A 20,604-nucleotide genomic window follows, 5' to 3' on the forward strand; every position below is an offset into this window, starting at 1 on the left:
GGTGAACGAATTCCTATGCCCCACAAATAACCCAGAGATGCATTTTAAATTAAAGGACATGTTCTACTCATGTAAAAACACACTGATTCCTGGACCGTCCGCGGGATGGGTTTAGAAGGCAATTGGGCCAGATTTAGGATTGAAGTTGTTGAGCCATTTTTATGGGGGCCAGATTAAATTGACCAACAGGCGGCCAGATTAGGCCCCCAAAACAGACTTTGGACATGGATTAGATCATCTGATGTTGCTGAATAAGCTCAGGAAGAGACTAAGATGCCTCTAAAGGTATTGTTAAGAGGTGATTGAGAACAGATCAGGGCATTTCTTTTAATCATTTCACAATCACTACTTCCAATAGGGTGTGTCCCCAACTTTTCAGTTAGCATATTTGAAAGATCTTTGAATCTGAAATTAAAGCTATGCTTTCATTTTCAGGTTGATTAAATAGGAATTGTCTTACGAGTATGAAAATGCATTAGAATATTGCTCTTCCATCTAGAAATACTCTTTGTAGAAGAGTAGAAAAAGTAAACACTCATTATGCAGGGATGTGCGAAAAGAACAAGGAGGAGGATTGGCTTATCCTAAGGGTTAATTAGTAGACATCAATTAATATTATGAATCTGCCTTTAGAACTGTTATGCTACCTGAAAATCTAATTATCTTGGAGGTAACACTACACTTTATTTGAATATGTAACAGATGGTATAAGCATATAAATAGGCAAAGTACTTTTATGGCCTTTTAATGTTTGTCCAGCCATGAATGCTGTTAGCTAATGTGGAACTGCAGAGGACTGCATGTTCTGATGCCTGTCAATCTTCTTTTCTCATTTTACTACAGTGGTGCCCCGCAAGACGAAATTAATTCGTTCCGCAAGTTTTGTCGTCTAGCGAATTTTTCGTCTTGCGAATCACGAAATCCCATAGGAATGCATTGAAAATCAATTAATGCGTTCCTATGGTCAAAAAAAGTCCAAACAAAGCCAAATTTGGTACAACAACAGTTTATTAACTGCTCTTTAAAGTCACACATACTGTAAAGAGCAGTTCAAAAATTGAAGGGAAAATAAATTAACTTTATAAACAAAACATGTCTTTGTTTTTAGACAAAGGAAACAAAGTCGTGAGACGTTTTCGTCTTGCGAAGCAAGCCCATAGGTGAAATTCGTCTTGCGAGGCAAATCGAAAACGGAAAAACCTTTCGTCTAGCGAGTTTTTTGTCTTGTGAGGCATTCGTCTTGCGAGGTACCACTGTATAATGAAAGTGACTCATGCGCTCATTTTCATAGCAGCATGCCATATTGCTCCTCCACGTTACCAAATTGTTTAGCAGATTTAGTATTTCAATGCTTCACCAAAGGCTAAAAACGTTGAGAGCTGAAATGGCAAGACACTGGCGTCACCATTTTTTATACTGTAGACACGTATTTCTTTCATGTCCATTCTAGACATTCTAGAGTCTGCAGGTTTTAGAATCACTATACCAGGGGTAGTCAACCTTTTTATACCTACCACCCACTAATGCATCTTTCTTGCCGCCCACCAGTGCTCGATGGAAGGAGGATTCAGCTTGTGCCATAGAACCCCCTACCACCCACCTAGAACCCTGAAACACCCACTAGTGGGAAGTAAGGACCAGGTTGACAACTCTGCACTATACAACCTTGAAACAAAATAAAACAAAATTAACAAAATAAAACAATAAAACTCAGTTAGTTATTGGTATGAGCTTTCATGTGCATGCACACTTCTTCAGATATGCACATGAAAGCTCACACCAATAACTAACTTAGTTGGTCTCTAAGGTGCTACTGGAAGGAATGTTTTAATATATATTTTTATTTATTTTATTTTGTTTCGACTATGGCAGACCAACACGGCTACCTACCTGTAACTATACAAACCTTGTTGCTCCAAAATGATAGTGGGATGATTGTGCATACCACAGGTAGCAATGCCACCTTCAATTCTCTGATATAACACAGCATAAAACTGTGGGCAAAAAAAACCTGCTTACCCCATTTAGGGTGGGCAACAGTTGCAGCCTGGCACAGTTCCTCAGGAATGGAGGTGGCTCCCTCCTCCTTCCCAACTGGCTGCAGGGGGTGACTGGATCACCTGCCAGATTCTAATTCAAATTGTCCCCTACCAAAGTCCTCCCCCCCCCCGCTGGGCTGTAGTCTATTTGGGGGGGGGAGTGTGAGTTGGTTTACCTTCATGGTGGGCCTCTCTCTATTGCTTATCTCCTTTCAACTTCTGTTGCAGCTACCAGGTTGAGATTCCTCATAGGGTTTGCGCTTCTTGGCCTCTGGTGTTGTTTGTTTAAAAAGTCCCCTTTGTCTTATTCTTTTGTAACTATTGCCCCTAATCAAGTACTTTGCGCCCGCTTGCTACTTGTGAATCTACAGTTTCACAGGTCTATGAGCCAAAATGAATAGACTTTTACTATGCAACTTGAAGTTTGAGACACCTGTTGGAACTTGTGGTTGCTACGATGAGGTATTCATACAGGCATCAGCATCCTCCAGCTTGCCTGTTTGGGTTCCTCTGCGAGGGTGACACTGGCCATAGTAGTATGTTTGGGTGTCCCACAGTGTACAAGTGCAAGGGCCAATCACTGATCCTAGGATGGCAGATAGGATACTGAACAGAGGTTCAATCCTAACCCCACTTAACTGGGAGTATACCCCACTGAATTCAATAGGACTTGCTTCTGAGTAGACATGGTTAGGATTGCACTGTAGGCTGGCCACTCCTCTGTCACATGGTCATTCTCCCCCCCCCATGCTTTTGTCTTTGCCCCAGCATAGTACAGCTTTTGGTTCAGTGTGGGAGCACAAGGGTAAAATTCAGTGTGATTCTCCTCACACAGTGCTTATCAAAGACTGCATTATTTGAAAAACAACAGCCCTAATATTGAGATGAGAGAAATACTTCAGAAACGATTTCTAAAAGCTTCATGACAAATTCCCTGTTAGAAAGAAATGCTTTAATAACTATCCAGCTATTCTATTTCTAATTTCCATATTTTTACCTGTAAAGGAAGCATTCCCCGCTTCTATCGGCCTAGAAGACATTTCAGAAAAACTCATTTCCTCCCTGCAAATGCATAATTTGTCCTTCTTTCCTAGAAAGCAGGCCATTCTGTGTAGCACACACCTCTCCTTCTTTTGACAAATTACTACCGTTATTTAGAAAAATCAAATATTGTTTTCCCAAGGAAGAAACTTTTAAGACCTGCCAAAAAATTGGTTCTGTGGAATATGTCATTTCCTACTCAGGCTTCTGTCACTGAAAGAACTAACTTTCTGATATCTCATATACCCAACCATTTTTATGATAGCAGTTGCAACTGATGGTATGCCTGCAGTTTTGTTCTCTTGACAGAAGTGTTGATAGCATCAAGCATCTCAGCAGTTATTAGCAATATTTGTAACTACTTTGATACATGGGTAATGGGCAGGGCGGCGAAATCATGAGGCTGTAATAAGTATTCCATATTTTTTTACTTAGGTGTGTTGTAAGCAGCAAACTAGCCAGTGAGTTCCAAAATGAGCACTGAAAAGATTAGTGCTCCTTTTGGATCTAAAGTAAGACAGGGAAGTTGAAGAAAAGCTAATATTTCATGTGTGGTTGTTTTTTGCATCCTTGTTCATGGGGAAATTATTTTACTAATATATAGCAGTAGCTTCAATCAACTGCCAAAATGCAGCTAGCATATCTCTACCTTTGCATACAGTCTAACTACTGTCGTTTATGCTCTGGTAACCTCAACTGCAATGTGTTATACACAGGGCTGCCTCTGAAGATGGTTTGGAAACTTCAGCTAGTGCAGAATTTAGTGGCCAGGTTGCTCACCGGAACCAGACAGTTTGAACATATTACACCAATCCTGGTCCAACTGCACTGGCTGCCAATTAGTTTCTGGGCCCAATTAAAAGTACTGGTTTTGACCTATAAAGCCACAAATGGCTCAGAACCACAATACCTCAAGGACCACCTCTTTCCACATGAAACTACCCAAATCCTGAGATCATCTTCTGAGGCCCTCCTTTGTGTGCCTCCTTGAGAAGTCCAGAGGGGGGCAACACGAGAACAGGCCTTCTCTGCAGTGGCTCCCCGTCTGTGGAATGCTCTCCCCAGGGAAGTTTGCCTGGCGCCTTCATTATACACCTTAAGGTGCCAGGCAAAAACGTTCCTTTTTAACCAGGCCTTTGGTTGATTTGATTGACATCCTATGCCCTTTTTAAATGGGGGGGGGGCGTGATTGAGTTGTTGTTTTTATTTTGATTATGTATTTTGTGGTTTTATATTCTGATTTTATTCTGTGAACTGCCCAGAGACCTGTGGGTTTAGGGTGGTATATAAATTCAATAAATATTAAAATAATACAGTCTTTACATATCCATTCAGGTTTTCATTAATTAATGAATTTCAAGTTCCAACAGAGCCTAAATTGAACTAGTCTTTAAATTATAATTTCCTCTTAAGTATGGTGGCTTAAGCCTAATTAAAATTCATATCCTTCCCCATTTGGGAGAAATGACCTGAATTTGAAAGAATATCAGTTTTTAAATATGAGGGTGCCCCCCCAATGGAAAAATAATTGACAGAGTGCCACAGTTGTGCCACTACCTGCATATGCAACCTTGGCTAACAGTGCCAAGCTCAATACTGTATGAACAACAAAATCAAAGTGACTCAATTTCTGTTTCTTACAGCAATAGTATTGTTTGGGATTTGCCTCAATGCATTCAAGAGACTTTACAAAATCACAGCAACAATAAGGTTTTCAAGTCTGCATAAAATAGGTCTCTGCGGAAAACCAGCTGCTGTAATTCTGCTCAGGCAAATGCAATGCAAGTTTACAAGCTCCACTTTTTCATAGCATTTCTTAAAAGTGACAGTGTCTATCAGGCTTACATGTTTTGCTTTTCCACTGGGAATGAATAAAATCCTTTCACCTGCCATGTGACATGCTGCCATACTGCAGGGGCGGGCTGACTTCAGACAGGTCCACCCCTGAGTATTCTTTAGCTGTTAATCCACATTTCCCCCCTTCAAATGAGACTGGCGTGGTCCACATGCATATCTGAATGTTTGTTTCAGGAACAACCTCAGTCCTTAGCATTCATACCAGTAGACATCCCTTTCTGCGCTTCCCCCTGCCTTCCAATTTGTTGATTCTATCAGGGCTTTTATGGTGTGATACAAGGCACTTAAATGTGAGTCACCTGACATCATTATGATGGCATGTGATTGACAGATGGGCAGCCTTACCCACTCGTCAAATTTAGCCTGCAGGGCACAGGGTGAGTAAGGATATGGCCCAATGACTGCATGTAGTTTCCCACCCCTGCTGTGGATCATGCTTTAGGCTGTTTACACAATCTTATTTCCCCGTACCTATGAGTGGTGTTTCTCTGTTCTGAGGTCTGCAGAGCAAACAACCTTCTGGATGGTGAGCTGCCAGCTCTCTCAAGAACTACAAGTCCTGGAGTTCTTGACCTGTTGCTCATATGCCCTGTGCAGATAGGAGGAACCAAGAGGGAGTGGCATTTTAGTGGCAGCAGGAGGAACAAGAATCAATGAAATTAGGAGCATTAAGAACCAGGGGACAGTTCTACTGATAGGATTTTGTCCATTTGTCCAGGTCAGTAAGACTGGAGCCTGGATGACTGTTGTTACTTCAGCAACAAAGCAGCCCATACTGGGAGCTGATATGGAAGCTCGAGGTTCCATCACCTGGGTCTTGGGTTAGGCCCTGATCTGAGCAGGCATTTGATTTCCCCCCTCCCAAGTAGCCTCACATACAATTAGCTTTGGCAATGACTCTAAAATGCTTACTTGGCTTCTTGTCTCCCCTGCTGCTGTGGCCCAGGGAGCTGATACAGGGACCAGAAGAGGAGCAGGGATATTCAAACCTGCTGGCTCCCCAAGGTTGTTGTCAATGTGCAGGGCTGCTGCAGCCTCCTCCTCTACTTGCTGCTCATCTGAAAGAACCTTGGGTCCAAGGTCTGGGCAAGGCTGGACCCTGACAGCTTTACAGAGCCCCACATATATGGGAACATATTAGTTAGAAGTCTGGTCTTCAGAATGCATGGAATAACTGATGCTAGATGCCAGTCTTTAAGAGAGTGCTAGAGAGTGTGTGAGTGTGTGTGTGTGTAACACAGATTAGGCAATCGGAAACATAAGTTTAGGTACTTCAAGATCCTAGATGCACTGATAAACTGTTTTGCCAAATCCAAGAGTTCTTTTGGATCCATTGGCAATAACAACACATGTGGAAGGAAGTTCACTGCTTGTATAATAACATAGCATGAGCGAAATAAAACTACTTTCTCACTCTGTTATCAGCAGCCCAATGACAGAGACCCTCCAGCTAGCCAGCACCCTTCTGATCAGGGCCTAAGTCAAAATTCCAGGGGCCAGGCCCCATCCAAGACATTTCTATATTCTTCTAGATGCTTAGTGACCACCTGCTGCCTGGCCTAATATCTAAATTCCTCCCACCTGTTAAACTAGGGGGCCAGCATAGTTAATCAACTCTGCAGCTGCATTACTTAGCCTACAGCTGGCCCACATCCTGCTGCAACTTACCCTGGAGCACAAAGAGTAAATCATTAAAGCCAACCAAAATCCCTTGCGGGTTCCAGAGGTGCCAATAAGCAGGGAAGAAGAATCATACAAACCAGTAGGTTTCCCCTACATTAACCTTCCAGTTTTTCCAAATAAACAAGGCCTTTAATGGGTGGTGTTAGAAGAAGGGTGCTCTGCTACCAGTCTATACTGGGCCCAGAGTAACAATGCTTGGGCACTGGACTGATTTCTATATGGAGAGGGATTATTAATAAAATGTATTTGACTTGTATTTGGGGGGAGGAGGAGTCTGGTTCTGGTTCTACCTTTTGCACTTTGATTCAGATACCAGAGGATTAATATTTCGTAGTAGTAAAAAGAGGCTGATTGCACTCCTAAAACCTCTCATATTCCTATATCCAATCAAAGTGAATGGGGAAAAGGACAAGGATATTGCTAAATCAGAGAATATGGATGCTCATTTGTGTGCACTTCCTCCTTCCTCTGGGATAGGGTGGGTTCTAAGAGATATGAGGTGGCATGCATAGCAAGATAGCATTTATATTCAGAGCCTGTGAGTTTAGACTTTGTCACTGTGAGCCTGTGCACCAAAAGAATAGGGAGGGAAATAATGCATTGGGCTCCTTGCCATAAAAGCAGTGTCCATTTATCCCCATAACAGGCACAGGATAGATAGGAGATAAGATTTTTTTTAAAGGAATCACAATTCTCTACAGCAGCCTTTAGACACATTTGCAGGCAAATCAAAAAGAACATGAGAACATGAAGAAGATTAAGACACCGAAAGGCCAAAGTTTATACAACCCAGACCTTTCTTTCTGAGGACATTTTAATAGATTGTGTGGGATGGCTGGGAATCTTTATGAGTCACTATTGAATGTGCTCCACCAGATCTGTATGGTGGCCTATCATTGAAAACACTTTGTAGTCCCTGGGCAAGTGGGGTGGACATTGGAAATTTGTCTGTGGCTTCCATTTTGTTTGATAGGTAAAACATAGGTAAAACATTTTAGAAACTGATGCAATCACTTTAGCATCTGGCAGCAGTAGAGACGTAGCTTGGGGGGTGGGGGGCACTGGGCGCCACACCGTGGGGGGCGGCACTTACCGTGCCTGAGCCATGCATCTCTCTTGGGAGTGATGTGGTGGCTTGGGCGCCTGCAGGCTCTGCGCTGCCCAAAAGGGCAGTGTGGGGCTTGCGTCTGCCTGCCCCTTCTGAGAGGGAGGCAGCAGACAGACTAGCTGCAGGCTCCATGCTGCTCAAAAAAGTAATGTGGACCTACAAGGTGCTGGAGCGGAATGGGGCTCGGGCACTGGGATTCTAGCATGCCCTGCCCCACAAGTGCATCGGCCCATCCCTAGGGGGGGGCGCCCCCCCAGGGCACCTAAGCGGCCAGCTACACCGCTGGGCAGCAGCAGGAGAGCTCAGGTGATGCATTACTTTAACTCAGGGGCGGGTAACTTTTTCCAGTCCTTTGTGGGAAACCCTCCAGGGGCTGCATGTTAAGGTAGCAGTAGATAAGGGAGTTGAGACCCGAGGCAAAGTTGGGCAGTGCAAAGCATTGCTGCTTGTCTTCTTGTACACTAGACTACAATCCAACCAGGCAAAAGTCTGGTTTCTACACATACAAATACACCCTTCCATCCACCATTCTTGGGAGCTGGAAGCTGGGCTGGCAATTGCTGCCATATTTCTCTACCTCTCTGCCAGGAAGAACCCTTTTCTCAGCTTATTTATTGAAGGGAAGACATGCTTAACAAGATGGATGACCACAGTGATTTGCTGATCTCAAAGTGACAGGCTGGAGTAGATCGGACGTGTGCCACACCCTCCAGATATTGATGGACTATAACTCCCATTATCCAAGGCCCATGCAGGCAGAGACTGATGGAAGCTGGAGTTCAAGCAGGTCTGGAGAGCACCATTTGCGTATTGCAACTATCCACATTTACCTGGGAGTAAATTGGACACGATGTGACTTACTCTGGAATAAATTGCACTGTGAGTATAGTTATGAAGGTGACAGTTCATGCCAACAATTACCCATCCTATGACCTGAGGCTTGGTGCTTAATGAAAGACTAAAGGGTGGAAGGGGCTCAAGCGTAGCTGTATATACTATTTGAGTTTCATCCTCCACCTAGTAGGCACAGGAGGTATCGGAAATTTGAGCACCAGATACTATAAGTGAACTTCCTCATTTACCTTGTTGTTTAGTCGTTTAGTCGTGTCCGACTCTTCGTGACCCCATGGACCAGAGCACGCCAGGCACTTCTGTCCTCCACTGCCTCCCGCAGTTTGATCAAACTCATGCTAGTAGCTTCAAGAACACCATCCAACCATCTCATTCTCTGTCGTCCCCTTCTCCTTGTGCCCTCCATCTTTCCCAACATCAGGGTCTTTTCCAGGGAGTCCTCTCTTCTCATGAGGTGGCCAAAGTATTGGAGCCTCAGCTTCACGATCTGTCCTTCCAGTGAGCACTCAGGGCTGATTTCCTTCAGAATGGAGAGGTTTGATCTTCTTGCAGTCCATGGGACTCTCAAGAGTCTCCTCCAGCACCATAATTCAAAAGCATCAATTCTTCGGCGATCAGCCTTCTTTATGGTCCAGCTCTCACTTCCATACATCACTACTGGGAAAACCATGGCTTTTACTATACGGACCTTTGTTGGCAAGGTGATGTCTCTGCTTTTTAAGATGTTGTCTAGGTTTGCCATCGCCTTTCTCCCAAGGAGCAGGCGTCTTTTAATTTCGTGACTGCTGTCACCATCTGCAGTGATCATGGAGCCCAAGAAAGTAAAATCTCTCACTGCCTCCATTTCTTCCCCATCTATTTGCCAGGAGGTGATGGGCCCAGTGGCCATGATCTTCGTTTTTTTGATGTTGAGCTTCAGACCATATTTTGCGCTCTCCTCTTTCACCCTCATTAAAAGGTTCTTTAGTTCCTCTTCACTTTCTGCCATCAAGGTTGTGTCATCTGCATATCTGAGGTTGTTGATATTTCTTCCGGCAATCTTAATTCCGGCTTGGGATTCATCCAACCCAGCCTTTCGCATGATGAATTCTGCATATAAGTTAAATAAGCATGGAGACAATATACAGCCTTGCCGTACTCCTTTCCCAATTTGGAACCAATCAGTTGTTCCATATCCAGTTCTAACTGTAGCTTCTTGTCCCACATAGAGATTTCGCAGGAGACAGATGAGGTGATCAGGCACTCCCATTTCTTTAAGAACTTGCCATAGTTTGCTGTGGTCAACACAGTCAAAGGCTTTTGCATAGTCAATGAAGCAGAAGTAGATGTCTTTCTGGAACTCTCTGGCTTTCTCCATAATCCAGCGCATGTTTGCAATTTGGTCTCTGGTTCCTCTGCCTCTTCTAAATCCAGCTTGCACTTCTGGGAGTTCTCGGTCCACATACTGCTTGAGCCTTCCTTGTAGAATTTTAAGCATAACCTTGCTAGCATGTGAAATGAGTGAAATTGTGCGGTAGTTGGAGCATTCTTTGGCACTGCCTTTCTTTGGGATTGGAATGTAGACTGATCTTCTCCAATCCTCTGGCCACTGCTGAGTTTTCCAAACTTGCTGGCATATTGAGTGTAGCACCTTAACAGCATCATCTTTTAAAATTTTAAACATTTACCTTAAACATTTACCTTAAAGGAATGTTAATTTCAGAGCTCTCCTGGGGCCATTAAAATGCTGGTATTGTTGAAGTATTGAGCCAAAAGGGGGGGAGGGGGGAAAACCTAATGTGTGTCATTGAAAACACAATTATAAAGGACAGCTGTGTGCACCTGGGTTTTTGACCCTGAAGAGCTTTGCAAAATGAAATGCCACAAAACCAGAAGCATCCCATGACAGCTTAATGGAATGGAGGCAAAGAAAGCCCACATATGATGGATTTTGAATTGCTGCTACAAATGGAGCATTACGGGACATCGCTCCAATTAATGAGCAGTTTGGTTCATTGGCACCAACTAAAACGACTTTCAAGAGGATATTTACTTAGGGTCAAAACTCATCCTGCTAACATGCTGCTTGAGTAAATGGTCTGTGTGATGGGAAGGATGAGTGATGGGAAGGAAATGCTATCATTTTGCCACTCCATGCAAGCTCCTGTGGAAATAGGGCAGCCGTGGACCATCCCCCAAAAAGGGCCTGATGACTCCTCAGTGGGTTCTGTAGGACAACTGAATAATGGCTGAAAATAGAACTCATCTGGGCATCATCTAATAATGCAGCACTTGCTCTGAGCTGTGACATGCTAACCAAACATTAGAAGGTGGCTTACAGTCCATCCAAAAGGCATCTGTAGGACAAAACAGAACTTCTGCTCTCCTCTTTAAGCCACTGTTGAATAAGCAGCATGCATCAGGCCTGGCGTGCCATCTTAATCTCTGAAATACACTGTATATATTTTTTTATATTCTGAGTTGGTAGTCTGGTTGTATTGTTATCCCACCCCCACACCCCCACACACCCTTTTTATTTCCCTGAGCCATTGTATAGAGGCAGGACAGAAAATGCACTAACTATGGCCCTGTTCAAGCATTCAGATGGTGTTCAGTAAACACAGATAGGGAAGAGCCATAGCTCAATGGAAGAGCATCTGCAGTGCAGGCAGAAGATCCCAGGTTCAATGCCTGACCACCCTGAAATCCTAGAAAGCTGCTGCTCAGTGCAGACAATGCTGAGCTAGATGAACCAATGGTCTGACTCAGTATAAAGCAGCTTCCTATGTTCCTATGCCAATTTCATGAGAACATCTGCAGGGAGACCCAATGCCTATAGAAAAGGTAGGATTCCCAATTATGCATGCAGACAAAGCGTGTGTGTGTGTGTGTGTGTGTGTGTGTGTTGAACAAGCTGATAAACTGCTTCACAGCCCGAATCCGTCAAAGCGGCACACAATGGGCTGAAAATGAAATAAAAATTGAAAAAATACAAGAAAGCCATTTCTATAAACTCTGAAACAATAAAGCCACTCCTACAAAGTCTAAAACCAATAATACCTTTTCTACAGATGTACAATTAATATATGGCTGGGTTGCCATCCTAAACAAAACGTCTTCAGTGGAGGGGGCTAAAGGTCCTGCCTTTCTAATTGCAGCTGGTAATTGAGTCCAGAGTGCTGGAGCTGCCAAGTGCCCCCAATTTCTAGTACAAACTAAAGAACACCTCTGGGGCATGTGGCACCCACAACAGGGCTTCATCCAAGGAGTGCAGCTGCTGGGCAGAGATATAGGAATGGCACAGTCTCTTAGGTAACCTGGTCCCAAGTTCTTTAAGGCTTTAAATGAGAAAAGCAAAACCTTGATCTGTGCCCAATGGCATACAAATGTACATGCAGAAGCTCCCTGCAAATCTAATGGGTGCTACCCACCTATCACTAAGCATCTTCATGGAACACATTTTGCATGCCTGAACAGTAGAGTACACAGCTGTGCAGCATAACAGGCTCATAGCTTTTCACACAAAAGGCACGCAACAGGAGATTGACAAAGGGTATTCTAAGCTGTGCCTCTCCAGATGTTGCTGGACTACACTACCCATCATCCCTTGCCACTGGCCTCCATTACTGAGGCAAGACAACGGTCCAGCGCATCCACTGCCACATCTGCAGATGTAAAGGAGTAGAGTTGTGTGTCATCAGCATATTGCTAAGAATTGGACTCCAAAACTCCAGATGAGATACAGGTGGTGACACTCCTATAGGATATCGGCCCTGTAGGAGCATCCTACAAATAGCATTCTTAGGGAGGAGGGAAGAAGAGAAGGTGGATCAGTGTGTAGCACTGTTTGCCTCAGGCAGCAAAGTGTCTTGAGCTGAATTGCCCCTTGCAAAAGATCCCTATGAGACCATTAAAGCAGCTCTAAATCTACTGTGCAAGCACAACACTATTCTCAGGTTTTGCTGTAAGGAAGGAGCATTTTATGGGTTCGTGGGAGCCAGCAAGACCGTGAGAGTTTCATTTTATGGCATTATTACACCAGCTCAGTTTGAAGTGCCTCCCAGTGTCTGCTCCCCCAACAACAGGAGTTACAAGCTTAGAGCATGATGCACTTCATAGAAGAAGTACCTACTATTTTGTGGGGGTTTGGTGCTGATGTAGCATGTTCTGTGCAACAATTGATGTCTCCTCCCTTCCCAGCACTTTCTGTGCTGGTAATTTTAATATGATTGGGCTAACAACAAAATTCAGTTGACATTTTGCTTACTGGTGTTTGGTACACACCCGACTGCTGGCATTTCAATACAGTGGTACCTTGAGTTACAGACGCTTCAGGTTACAGACGCTTCAGGTTACAGACTCCGCTAACCCAGAAATAGTACCTCGGGTTAAGAACTTTGCTTCAGGATGAGAACAGAAATCGTGCTCCAGCGGCGCGGCAGCAGCGGGAGGCCCCAATAGCTAAAGTGGCACCTCAGGTTAAGAACAGTTTCAGGTTAAGAACAGACCTCCAGAATGAATTCAGTTCTTAACTCAAGGTACCACTGTATGCCAATCACCTGCAAAAGCAGTCAGAAAGCTGACACCTGGAAACACATTTAGCCAGAGTGGCACAAACTCCTGTTTATGCTGAAGAAAGCAGTTCCAACTGCAAGACTTACTGTACTATTGTAGTACTTTGAGAACTCGAAAGAACTATAGCTTTTTAAATAAGAGATTTAAAAACTTGAAAACAGATGCTTTCTTTACATTGTAAGAGACAGATGAGAAACTTTCTAATAATAAACAACCAAAAGGCATAAACTGCACATACATGGCAATGTTTTGTTGCTGTTGTTAGATACTTGGAATAATGCAGGTCTGAGCAAAGGGTGACATCCAGTGGATTGTCTCTTATCTTTCCTCTCTTTGATGTTTTAAGCCTTCAGTCAAAGGCTTAATCATCCAACCCCAACCCCTATAAATTGTGTATACATAGAAGCATCAAAATTTTAAAGGTCAATACTCTCCTCACCTCCCCAATATGGAATTCAGGTAACAGAATCCCTAACCGGAGTTTATTTTCATACAATTGGGGCTGGCTTTCACAGGGTGCTATTGGGACAGGTGTTTATTGTGGAATCAGCGTTCTTCACACATAGGAGTTTTCTGCATTATCCTCATGACACTGTTGGCATTAAAATGCCAACCCTTCCCCCCCCCCCCTTTTTGAAGAAGATTTAATCTTTGCATGCAAAATCCAGCTTGTTGATTTTTTAACTCACAACCAGTGCTTTTTTTTTCTAGATAAAAATGGTGTTGGTACTCACCAAGAAGTGGTTATAATAAGAGTTTGTTTTGGCACTGGCCATGGCACCAACCTCTCCAGCCGCCTTGCATGGTGGTCCCTTCCAATTTCGCATTTCCTCAAAGCCAAACAGCCTCCCTCCTGCCCTTCCTTGTATTACTTGGGGCTCTTGCTGCATGGGGTCTGGAATTGGGAGTGGATTCGCAGTTCTTTCCAAGTATAATTTGGCACTTTTTGAATTTGGTGCCTTTTTCTGTCCCTACATCCTTCTGGTTTGGAGTGTAATACTGAAGTGTCTAACAGAATGAACAGGGCATAGTTTCCCCATTCAACATCCAACCATCAGTCAGTGTCATTGATTATAAATGGGACACAGCATATACAATTCTATTCCTTGGGCAGCCCTGGGAACCATTTACTGAAGAGAACCTCAACATGAATCCACAAATGGTGACCAACTCTTCCTTCTGGACACTGAGAACAAAGATTTGCCAAGTTTTCAGCAAACTGCAGGGAATTTGGAAGGAAGTGATTGTGAACTTAATGCTCAGCCTTTTCAGAAGGCAGAGGCAGCCAGGAAAATTCTCACAGTTTCCCAAGTACAGTGAACAGACTACTTTCCTTCCCATGAGTTCTAATCAAATGCCAGACAACTGAACGATGGGGAGATTCAGTAGTGGCCAAAAATAATGGCTATTTGTTTAATAATCGGAGCCAAAATTTGTGGACAATACTTCCTCAGGAAAGGAAGATGGTCACCTGTCCACCTGCTGATTTACAGAACTGATGATAATGAGAACAATTAATAAAGTCTGGAGATGTACGGTAAGTAGCTTCCCCATTTATCCCAGCCAAGATACCTGTTGCTCACAAGAGGGGAAATTTCCTTGAAGAGTTTTTAGATTAGGGGATAAGTGAAGGATTAAAAAGAAAGTTGGCAAGATTCCCAGAGAATCTTATTGGCAAACATCATGTAGTAAAAGGTACAAGAGGATGAATTTAACACAGACATTAAAAAGTATGAAAATTGAAACTGAAAATTATTGTTTTGGAGAAAAAAAATGCAGTTTTGAAATGCACTTGTTTTGTTTGGTGGAAAGAGAAATGGGGTAGCAGAAATAATATTAGATCATATTGGAAAATATTTCAGAGATGGATGCATGGGGGGAAATATGTACAGGAATTATTAATGCTAATGGATTCTTCTTATGTTGTAAAAAAAAAGTCAAAATGCTGAAATGCATTTTTATCACTCAATTTTGTTACAATACACTGGGACACTAAACTGAAGAGTGACAAGCCCCAAACATAACTGTTTGGATCCTAAATTGATCCTTCATTCCTATATGGAGAGAGGCCATTCCTGGATTATCTCGGTTTTGTCCAAGATTATCTCATACCACCCAACATTTTTCCAACACAAAACCAGGACACGCATTTTCTGGAACACGCTCCTGGGTGAGTCCTGTGACCCATGCTGCACTCTTGCCCCCTCCTAATGCGCTTTTTGGGGGCGAGAGCACAACATGAGAGCGACACACCCAAAACGGCCACCAAGATCTTGTGTAGAAAAAACAGGATGTCCTGTTTTTTTCTGGGGCACCTGTTATCTCATTCTTACCATTTCAATACATTTCTTTTTAAAATTGATTTAAAATGTTTTTATCATCTTTCTTATCAAGGTGATTAACAATAAATTAAGGCCTAAAAACTTTTAGAACAACAAAATCAAACAAATCTAATCAGCAACAGGGAACTGTATGTTCTTCGGATATTTTGAAATGAGTTAGAGAATGTACTATAAGATCAGACTCAGCCATGGATGACCACAGCAAGCAATATAATCTAAATGTTAATACAGTAGTGATGATAAAGCCAAGGTTTCACCCTTTTAATACTCCATTATTTTAGAGGAGAGAATATGTTTAAGTCTGTCCCATTGAACTCATGGAATCTAAGAAACTAAACCTTGGCTGCATTGTGCCCATATTGAAGCTCACCGACATAGGAAGAGTGTGGCCTGTGAAAAACAGCTGCTTTGAACATCCCTCTATTTTCTAGTATTCTACAAAAATCTGCATTCTTGTTTATACAGCAGTAAGACTACCAAATCCATGGTTCAGTGCAACTGCAAGCAAAATGTGCACATCTGAATCACGTCATTGACATTATTGATGGAATGACAATGAAAATGGAACTGACAAAAATTTAATAGGCTGACAGATTTTCCATGGAAATCCTCTTGGAAAACATGATTCCTAGAAAAGAGAGATATATTTTTAAAGGTTTAAAAATAAAATAAGAGAAGAAAGCTGTCAGAGAAGTAAAGAAGCAAGATGCCTGACTCACTTAGAAAAAGAAGGGAATTATGCAGGTCTCAAACAGTCTCTCAGGAAATGCAAAACAGATTCATTCTTTTCCACCATGCATTCAGTAGTATAATTAAACGCAGGGTGAAAAACAAGGTAAAATCATCATTGGTACTAAGGAAAACTCATTAGCAACCAAAAAGGGGCAGCAGTCAGACAACAGCATTATTATTAAACGGGGACAAAACATCCATTCAATTCTCTGAAAAGTATAGCCCTACTACTAGAACGCTTCCCTTCAAATAATAACAATGAGTGGATGCTGCTAAAAGGCAAATTTCACCAGAAAGGCCTAGTGAAAAAATAACAATGCCAGTCAAGTAAGCATTCCCCCCTGGAGCACTTTGAAGAACAGAGAGTGAGTCACATTTTTAATCCTACTCTGAAGAAAACAAAGAAACCTAACAGGCATTTTGCAATTCGCGGGTGAAGTAGGGGAAAATCATGTCTTGTTCTCTATGACTGCAACATTTTTTAAAAAAAACATCAGTTTTTGTACCGAAAGGCTGGCAAATGAAGGTCAGATTCTTATATAACATTCTTCCGCCATTTTAAAAAGTATGTTGCGGGGGGGGGGGGGGCAGATGAAAATACTGGGTGTGAGATGGGGTGTGGGGCTAGTAATGATTTTACCACAATAAATCCAAATTAATTTTGGATTTGGACATAATTCTTTTTTTCAAAGGGCTTTTCTATGGAAGAAAAACATATCAGATCAACCCTAAATTATTTTATTTAGAGTTAGGATGCTATGCAACAGATTTCTTCTTAAAACCACTTGTAGGTTGTTAGGCTGAGAGAGTAACTGACCCAGTAAGCATGATGGCTAAGTGTGTTTTTGAGCTCAGGCATTCCCAGTCCAAATCTAAAACTATAATCAAATCCAGCATTGGCTCATAATTGGACCAAAACGCAAGTGAAAATAATGAGCAGCAAAACAGAAAGGCAATAGCATGATGAATCATGCTAATTTCATGTACTCCTTCAGAAACTTGCGTGGAATTGAGCCTGAGCTCAGAGAAGGGCTTTTGATTCAGGAACACCACCACAAACAGAAGAGGGTGAGAGACCATTTTTGCCAATTCACTCTTCTGCCTACGGCCCCACGTACTACCTTCCATCCTGTTCTGGAGCCCCCCTCCACCCCCCACCCTCGTGGCAACCCTCATGAGCCAACTTTGGGGAGAGCAATGCTGGGGGCTGAAGAGGAATAGGGAAATAGGAGGAATTGGACACGCCTCTTCTTCTGCTAGACAATGCATCCCCTAGATTAAAAGCCCCAACTGCATTCCAAGCTAACCTAATTTGTTTGAAGGAGCATCAGGAATCATGTGATGGCCTCAGAGAACCCCAAAACATCTCTTTGAGACCGAGAGTGTATTCTCTAGACCCAAGTACCAAAAACCCCTCACGTACCAGAAGCCAAATGGCCAGGAGGAGGTACAATTCAGCTAGACCTCTCCATGTACATCCTTGGCTGTGAGACACCAGGAGCAGCTCAGAGCCAGGTTGGGGCTACTCAGACATTGGAAGGAGGCTGGCAGAGTTTGGATCTCCACCATCCCATATCAAGTGTTATTATCCCTGCGTTTAGGGTGGCAGTTGGACAATGAGTGACAGTCACCAGCTCAGTTGGCTTACAAATTCATGGAGGATAAGACTACCTTTGACTACAAGCCATGATGCCTGTGTTGAACTGCCATGGTTGGAGGTAGTACACCTCTATATGCTAGTTGCCACATGTTGGAAGAGTGCTGTTGCTCGCATGTTCTGATTGTGGGTTTCCCATAGGAATTTGGTCGGCCGCTGTGGAAACTGGCTATTGGGCTAGATGGGACTTTGGTCCAACATAGGAGTGCTGTTCTTATGTTCTTAACAAGAAATTATTACGCTGCTCATCTTTTAAATCATTGAAGTTGCAACCCACATGAAACCCAAGTTCATGTGTCTTTTTCCTGATTCCATGTGCTATTAGGTTTTCCAAATACATCTGGTTATTTGTTTTTCAATGTGAAGAAGTCTATGATAGTCTGAATCAATTATATCCTCCCCTTTGACCCTCCCTCGAACAATCTGGAGGTAGTGACTTCATAATTTATGACACCGTGGAAGTGACTATGATGTCAAAAATACCTCACTGCTGAGTTGATCTGAAAGAAAGGATAGACTGAGGAGAAAAGATAAATCCCGGCTGTGTGGTTGGCAAGAACAATCAGAGTGAAACATAACTGGGCGGTAAGCTAACCTAACACCCTTAAATCTGAATGGAAGTTTCTCCCTGTTTTCTGTTTCTCCACCACGATGCTTAATAATTATGTGCTACATGATCAAACTAATAGCTTTCTAGTCATCTAATTATTTTGATAATGACAGCTACAAAATATAGGGTTGGATCCAGGGCAGCTTCCTCCATTAGAGAGAGAGAGAGCTCTGGGAGCTAACAGAGATATATTCTCTGCTATTTGATTTTCTATTTCTAACATTCATCCGGTAGGTATATCAAGGTGCACTTGAGCTAATTAGGAGAAATGCAAATTGGGGGAAAAGTCATATGCAGTTTCCAGACATATGCAGGAAGAATCTGAATTAGAAATATCACAAAACAACTGACAGATCTTTGGACTTTTTGTTCAGTTAGCAGATTGAAATGAAGTACAAATTACCATGTAAAACTGTATCAGGGCCAGCATGATCAAGCCTTTATTATTTATTATTTTTTGGCAGTTCTCCCCCTCCCCCCCTTCGCCCTACCTGCCCTACCAAGGACAATGAAAAGTACAGTCTTCTTTTTAATGCTGCCAACTGTGTTCTTTCCCCATCTTTGTCATTCCATCTTTAAAACGTACTTGGGAATTACAGTATTTACAGAGCCCCATGGAGATACGCAGCTGTGCAACTCCTATACAGATACGAGATTTCCTGTACTATCCTATACTGCATCGAGGCATAGCCCTTTGCACAGTGTGCAATAACTTCTTGTTGCACCAAAGTCCAGAATAAAAAGGTAAAGGACCCCTGACAGTTAAGTCCAATCGTGAACGACTCTGGGGTTGCGGCGCTCATCTTGCCGAGGGAGCAGACAGTTTTTCCAGGTCATGTGGCCAGCATGACTAAGCCGCTTCTGGCGAACCAGAGCAGCGCACGGAAACACCGTTTATCTTCCCGCTGAAGCAGTACCTATTTATCTACTTGCACTTTGACGTGCTTTCAAACTGCTAGGTTGGCAGGAGCAGGGACTGAACAACGGGAGCTCACCCCGTCACGGGGATTTGAACCGCTGACCTTCTGATCGGCAAGTCCTAGGCTCTGTGGTTTAACCCACAGCGCCACCCGCGTCCCTTGGCACCAAATATAGAGCTACTCAAAAACTAAATAGAGTACAGTTCAACTTCTGTGAAGGAGCATGAGTACTGCTGGTTTAAAACCCCACGGTAGGACAGGCTGAGGACAGTGAAGGATATAAGAAAACTAAGTTACAAAGATACTGAAGCAAGGGGATTCAAACTGTTGACCTTCCGATCAGCAATCCCTAGGCTCAGTGGTTTAGACCACAGCGCCACCCACGTCCAAGTCCAGAATACAGGAGGGTTAATTTACAAAATCCAATTACCAATACAGCACTTGCTTGGATCAACTTTTGGAATGCAAAATGGAACCTCAACTGGGAGATAAGAAACTGCTTTTAGTATCTTTCATGTGCCTTTTCCTAAAAAGGCATATATAAAGCCACTGCCTTGCCTTTGTTTTTTCTTTCCTTTTGATGGGTTGATTGAAATGCCAGCCTCTTGATTCCAACTGGGATTATGGAATGGGTTCCTGCTGCTGCTTGTGAATTATGGCACAGCCTCTATAGAATTATCTCAACATGAGAGCGCATTACCTTCTCATTTCTTAAACATAGCTGTGCCAAGCAAAATGCAGCCATTGTGGAAGGTTTCTGATCTCAGTCTTATCAGCAGGCTCCTATGTGAAATAAAAAGAGCATGCCTTTGGGCAGTGCTATGATCTGAAAGGTGACATTAACACACCTTATAGCTTTTGCTGACAGCTACAATCTAACTGTCCCCATGCAAACTTAGCTAGTAACTGGACCTTCTAAAACAGCCCAGAAATGTGTGTTCCCGTTTCAGAATGGCTTCTAATATTATTAGAAAGAGGAGGACAGTATTGTTAGAAATCACAGAAGAAACGAAAAGGTTTCTTAAGCAAGCGCCGGAACTATTTTTACCATTTGTGTGTGATGAGAAAAAAGAAATATATAAACAAGAATATGGTAGATTTTCAAGAAGAATGGAAAACTTGGCACTGGAAAGTTAGGAGACTATAGAGAAGTTAGGTTGGCCTTGCGGGAGTAATAGAAAAATCGGTTTGGGAGACAATAGGGTGGTA

At 42.8% G+C, this 20,604-nt stretch overlaps 1 protein-coding gene across 1 annotated transcript in view; it reads right to left on the bottom strand.

Annotated features, from left to right (window-relative positions):
* Positions 1 to 20,604, bottom strand: part of LOC309515160 (uncharacterized protein) — a gene marked incomplete at its 3' end in the record, with an annotated part of 322,838 nt that overhangs the window by 277,988 nt on the left and 24,246 nt on the right. Inside the window, exon 2 of the mRNA XM_082192709.1 lies at positions 5,409 to 5,526. The remainder of the gene's footprint in view (positions 1 to 5,408; positions 5,527 to 20,604) is intronic.

This window comes from Podarcis vaucheri, assembly GCF_965113315.1.
Source record: "Podarcis vaucheri genome assembly, chromosome: 1".
Taxonomy (NCBI): domain Eukaryota; kingdom Metazoa; phylum Chordata; class Lepidosauria; order Squamata; family Lacertidae; genus Podarcis; species Podarcis vaucheri.